Genomic DNA, 6,809 nt, shown 5'->3' on the forward strand with positions numbered 1-6,809 from the left:
ACATTTTACAGTGCCTTACAAGTAAAAATCTTGCAGATATGAAATTTAAGGCTTCAAGCATGTAATAGACATATTATATGCTTATTTTTCTAGTGCCATGCATTCTCTCCATTAATACACAAGGATGCATAAAGACCCAGCTCTTTTTTCTCACAAATAACAAATGGAATGATGAAAAACCACTTCAGACACAGAGCCAAAGCATGGAAGTGATGAATAGAATGAACTTCATTCTAAAAGCTGTTCAGAGGACAGCTTTAAGAGTCACATGTAGAATCAGAGGTAGTGTGACTTTTCAGTTCATTATGTCAATTTTGCATGGCTAGTGAGTAAATAGAAGCATTTTCCCATGACTTCTTAATTGTTTCAGCACCCCGGGAATACCCCTTCAACTCATAGTTTCTGGATTATCGTGCCTGTGTGTCTACCACAAATGGATAACTCCATGCTAGGCTGAAGAGTATATACATGCAGACCGCTTTTCTGCCTGGAGGGTGGCTGATTTTGCTTCCAGTTTGGCTCACTGCCAGCCTTCCATCTAACTATTGGTCAGTGTAAAGGTCTGATCCTGGAGAGAGTTCCCAGAATCAGAACAAGATGGAAACTTGCGTCAGTCTTCACCCTGTTGGCTGATACACTCAACTGCAATCACCTACTTGGACCAGGATGCAAAAAAAAAAATGAAAACTGGCCCCAGGAGGGAAGATATCAGTAAGAATCAAAATAGGTTTATCCCTGTTCTGCTGTGGGCAGGCAGTATTCAACCCAACAGGCAGAAACATATCTTTGTACTTCTAGAGCAAGGGCTGCAACATTCAGCTGTTGGATATTATTTTTTTCCTCCTGTAATCTTCAATAAGACAGTAAAAAGTACAGCAAAAAACACAGGTTTTTCTACCCATGCATGTCATGAGTGTTGATCAGGGGCTAAAGGGGAGAAGCAGAAGCACAGAGAAGTGCCCTGAGGCTGTCACTGTCTATCTTTTTGATTATGTCGTTATCAGATTTCACCACATGTTAATGGACACCTTCATCTCTTTGTCCTTTTTATTACAGTTGATAGTTGGAGCAAAGCAGGTAGTAGACATATGATGAAGTAAAAAGGTAGTGCAAAATGGAAAAAGTGCAGAAACCTACAAATTCAGGATACAAACTGGGGTAATAGGAAGGAGAAGAGAAAATAATTCGGGGATAGAGGTTTGGTGAGCTTCAAAAGGAGAAAATGTAGGCAGTGGAGAAGCACATTGACAATGTCTCTTTTAAGATGAGGTGTAGTTTTTAATGTAAATGCAAGGAAAGAAAATGCAGCAAGGACTAACTCCAAGAAATGCAACTTCTAGGCAGGGAATCAGGCAGGAAATGGGTGTGATCTTGGTTTAGAGTAAGAAATGTGAGGGATAAGAGAATTGAGACCTTGTTTCCAGTATGAATTGTTTAGAAATAGGAGGGGCTGCCTCTTTTACTCTCAATTTTCATGGCTTGGATTGTCATTTATGGTACTGGAGTTTTCTCTGGCAAGTAACTAGTTCTGGCCTGTAGCAGATGCCATGAGAGCTGGGTTTTAGGTTAGTTCTTAGTTTATTTTACTCAATATAAAATTCCACCTTATTAGTTATTATTTTGGCTTATGGACTGCTTCATCATAACTATGGCTGATGTGTAGATGGGGGGGGGAAGAGGGGAAGAGAGATTCCTCTGATCTGAGGGAAGACCACTTTTGTCTACAAGAATTCCTTGTAGTATAGAATTACCTACATATTCCAGCTAAGATCAGTGTCCTCCTGAATAACATACTATTTGCATAGTAGGTCTGCAGGTTAGACCTGCTCAGACAGTAGCATGTTTGTGTGCTTTACATTGCCAAAACACTTTCTATGTTTTACAATTATGAGTCAGCATTCACATACTCACTTTACCTTCTTCCTCATCCCTGACCTGTTTCAAGTTTGTATATACTGTTGCCTGGCTCACAAAATGTGGCAAGCTGTAAAATTCCAAACTGCATGAAACTGCTGATTACACACTTGTGCAAGCACATGCACACAGTGGCCTCCATATGTTTGTGGCACTGGGCTGCAGTCCTTACATGGTGGTTAAACGTTATAAATATTACTTAATTGATATGCATGTAATCCTTGCCAAGACAATTGTTATTAAGGATATAATTTCTACCATCACCTGTGGGAGTTTTAAGTCCAGACAAGGGCTGAAAGATCAGTTTTTGGTCTGCATTATCTTCTTGTGTATATTACCAACAGCTTAAACTTTGCAAGGACTTATTTTTTTCAGCTGCAGACATATATGTATGTGCATAGGTCATTTGCTATGGCATATACAAATTAAACCTTGAAAACTTTTCCAAGTGGTGTGAAAATAAAACCAACAGAATTTTGGTAAGAGATTTGCCTTAATTTGAAAAGCTTAAAATAAATGATCATATGGTTAAAAAAAGCAAGGATTGCCTGCTATTTGTTGTAACCCCTATTTCTGTAATGCCCCTGTAGCCAGAGAAGCAGCTGTTCATTGCTGACATTCTCCCTGCCAGGCATTCCAATTCTCTGAGGTAATGGGCTACAAGCATACGGGCCTTTGCTTTAATTCTTTCAGCGTATCCTTCCGCATGGATAGAGCGAGGGGAACGCCTCCAGGAAAAGAAATTAAATGCACACACACAGAAGCACACAGGGACAGGCGATTTGAAAATACCCCCAAGAACGCAGTTTGCAGTCATGCAGCACAGCGTCACATGAAGGAGGTTGACTGAAGAGCTGTCTGGCACAGGTTTATTTTGTTGTAGTATTTTCTTCCACCCCCAGCTCTTTACCCAGTGGAATGATACTCAGAGCAAGTTTTTTGAGACAGGAAGTGAGGAATGTTTTGACTATGAGTTATCTGAGAAGAAGGTGGGTTAGCCGAAATAGCAGCTGTTTTGGCCAAGAGGAGCACAGTAAGTCAGTTCCCGAGGAATACAGATGAGATGGCTCTGGGAGAAAAAGTCTTGGAGCGCTCTGTGTTTTTTACGGCTATACGTATGTGAAAGAAGACTTGGTGTCTTTGGATCACTGCGCAAGGTAAGGGGAAAACAGCAAGCACAGTAAAAAAAAGTAGAATGTGGTCTTCCCTGCTCTGTACCCTAAGACTGAAGATTTTCAAGCATTAACTTTTTAAAAGTAAAGGCTGCGGAATTGTGCTTCTGGAGGTAGGGAAGGTTTGAGATAAGTGCTTAATTGCTGCTGTTTCATCCCAAGAGTCATGTCAAAGATTAACTGGTAAAACAAGTGGAGGGTGGAGTATTCTGATTATTTTTGGCTCCCCAAATATTTGTGAAATAAATATATGTACTTTAAGCATTTGAAATAATAAGAACCCTTTTTCATTATTACATAATGCAGTTTTATTTTGCATGCTGCCATTCATACAGGCTGTTTAAGAAACCTTTGTAAAGTAAAATGCTAATTGCTGAGGGGGGAGTGGGAGGTGTAGGTAAAGGGGAGAGATAACCACAGCACTCAGTAACCATGCGTCAGTCACAGCCATGTTGCTGAAATTCTGATGTAACTTTTTGAAAGTACATGTTTGTGTTGAATGTAGGGAGTTTGGCCACCAAAGACATTTTTAAGGTGCTGCCTGAAAATTCCAGGCTTGCTAAATAAACGCTTCCTAAAAAAATGTATTGTGGTGGTCATCAATTGGCTTTGTAACTCCTGGCAGTATGTAGTTGGTTTTTCTGCAGTAGCTTTATAACAATGCAGGTGTGTCTGAATGTAATGCAGAAGGCAGCTAGCACTGCAGAATGCACAGCTGCTGAATAAAACCAGCACAGCTGTGTTTGCAAGAAGTACACATGGTTCATGGTAGAAGTTGCTGAACGATTCCTCAGTGTTACTCATCAAACTTGCCCTTGTCCTACAATATTTATTATATGCCAGAAATTTCTGGTTTTAATTTGGTCTTTTGTGACATGGAGTGGAAGCTAGGTTAAGTTTTTTGTGTTATGAACGTGTTTCAGAAGTAATGAAGATTGTCAGGCATGTACTGAGTTAAAATGAAATAATTTAGGATAAATGCTCAGTAGAGCAATAAATGCAAACAACAAATCATAACCTGAAGAGTGCTTTTGGCACATTCTGAAAATTCTTCTCTAAACTTACTTCTTATGCTTCCATTGTGACCTGTCCATATGGCCAAATAACTGAAAGTCTGAGATTGCCTCAGGTCAGCATTAGAGGAAACTTCATTTGGAAACTTCACTGTCAGGTCAGCATCTGGTTAGCAATGTTTTAACTATTTTTTTTCCATGCCCTAAGAATACACTGCTAAGGCCCTGATAGGGGCATAAAAGTTTGAAAGTCTTTCGTATTCAGTGGTACTACATTAAAACTGAGATTAAAATAGACTGCACTTCTGACTGCAGCTTTCAGAAAGACAAGTGAGCTGTTTCTTTTCATTGCTGTAGCATTGAAGAAAGCGTGTAACTGTGCAAAGAATGCATTGGAAAACAGGCCTTGTGGATGGGAGCTGAGGTCAGTCAGCCAAAAGTTACGCTGTCAGGAATAAACCCAGTGTTAGTTTCTGCTGGCAGTGGACAGGAAACTGAAAGCTTCTGTCTGTTAGAGCATTCCCTGCAATGCTGCTCTAGGGGAACAGGATTTGGAGGATCAAAGTGCAGAGTGAGTAATAAAATGAGGGTTCCCTTTGTATCCCTAATTTTTTTCAGGGAAACATCCCTGCCCATGGCAGAGGGTTTGGAACTAGATGATCTTAAGATCTTTTCCAACCCTAACTATTCTATGATTCTGCAGCTGTACCCAAAAATAAAATAGTTGGTATTTGGGTCAGTTTTTTTTTATTCAATTGAGATTTTAGGTGGTATCTGTTGAGAATGGGAATTCTGAAGGATTTGAATAATCTGCTTCCAGATTATTGTAAACATGTTCAAGAAATATGCTATGGTCATTCTCTGGAGTAGGATAGTAAAGATGCCATTGAGGAAAACCACCCTGCCCCCTCTTTCTCCCCACTTTAGGCCGTGTCTTTCTGCCTTTTTTTTTGTCTTTGCTGTGCTGCTTATGAGGGATTAAGGAGTCTGATGAGGGCTTTCAACCTAAAGAGTCTGCAGTTGTGTTGAGTACCATAAAATTTCTGTGTATATAAATGTACAAGTAGCATGAGGCTCTCTGTTTATAGGTGTACCTTTGAGTTTAAAAACAGGTATGCTAGGAAGGCTACTTCTTCTGATTCCCCCACTCATGTTATTTTTGCCTGATAGTTCTAAGAGCCTTCAGAAATCAAATTACGCCTTTTAAAACGTGGTACTGATGCATACCAGCGTATGAAAACTCACAAAACCAAGCCACAACAAACCGGGGGGAGGGCTCCTTGCCGTCTTTTACCGTGCAGGCGCTGCGGCTCCGCCGCTAGAGGTCCCCGTGCGGAGCTCCCCGCGCCCTCAGCAGCCAAGTGACGGGCAGCAGGGCCGCTGTCCTGCGGCGCGGGGCGCGGCCTGCTGTGTGCGGTTAGCGAGGGCCGGGGAGCGGCTGCAGGCACCTGGAGCTGGTGGCGCGGCGGGGAGGCTCACCCCGATTGCTGCCCCTCACCTCATGCCATGGCGGCTTTACCTCAAGTGTGTGAAGCGCTTTCACATCAGTGCCCAGCTTCGCTGTAGAGACTGCTCTAGCCACACGGACTTCCGCAGACCCTCCCTGTATTTAGTGTATGTTTTTATTTCGCGTTCGTTGCTGGAAACCACCGCTAGCACGAGTGACAGGCTGGGGCCCACGCCGTAAGAAAACACCTGAAGCAGAAGCAGGGGGAAGCTTGCCGGTTGAGGAATTGACAGGAGAGGAGGCGTGGAGGTGTTTGCCAAAGGTGGGGAAATGGGTGGCTGCCTTTCGACTGAGAATAAGCATGTTTTTCAAGGAAAAATTAGGAAATAAATGGTTCTCAGAATTTACATACTCTCTTTGCAAAGCAAAGTGTAACCTGAAACATCATACAGCAGTTTAAAGTGAAAAATAATAGTGCAGCTAGCTGTAATGCAGGGCAAATGAGAGGAATTGGGTTTTAATTGTCTGGTAGGAAATAGCTGAGGTGTAAGCTTTAGTGCCTCTCTTCCTGCCTTTCTGTTTTTTTCCTTAATCACTTATGGGGCTTGGGTTGGTGTTTAATCCAAGGGCTAGCAGCTGAGGCTGCACGCCAGTCCACTCTGGAAAACAAACCTGATTTCCAGATCCGCACTTACAGAAAGTGGCTTTGTTCAGTATTAGAAATACTGTAGGCAACGCAGACTTTGTAGATGTATTTCATTTAAATACCAAATCAGTTTAGAAGTACATATTTGAAGACATTGAAGCCACATTTGATTAAGGCTCATTATTCATCTGTGAGTTTGAAAAAAAAAGAATCAACTTGCCAAAGACCAGTGTCGTTTGTGGAAAAACCAGAAACTCTGGTGCTTATTTCATTATTTGAATGCAAACAGCTCTGCATTTTGGAGAAGTAGACTGATTATTTAGATTTAGAAAAAATATACATGTTAATTTTCCCACGTTGCCTTTCGCCTTTCAGTCAAACTGTTGTTTCTGATTCTTGAATTTATTCTATTTCTCTTTTGCCCCTTACTAGGATTCTAGTGGATGTCCCTTCTACTTGTCTCTTGGTGGAAAACGTGCTTATCTTTAATGGATACTGCTGCTGCTGGTTGATCTCTGGAGACTTTACAGCTCCTTGCCTTTTGAGAGGAGATAGCTACTAGTACCTCTCAAGGTCCTGGTGGTAGTAGCTTTTTATCAGTAACCATCCCTGGGGGA

The sequence above is a fragment of the Melopsittacus undulatus genome, chromosome 4, assembly GCF_012275295.1.
Source record: "Melopsittacus undulatus isolate bMelUnd1 chromosome 4, bMelUnd1.mat.Z, whole genome shotgun sequence".
NCBI classification, from domain to species: domain Eukaryota; kingdom Metazoa; phylum Chordata; class Aves; order Psittaciformes; family Psittaculidae; genus Melopsittacus; species Melopsittacus undulatus.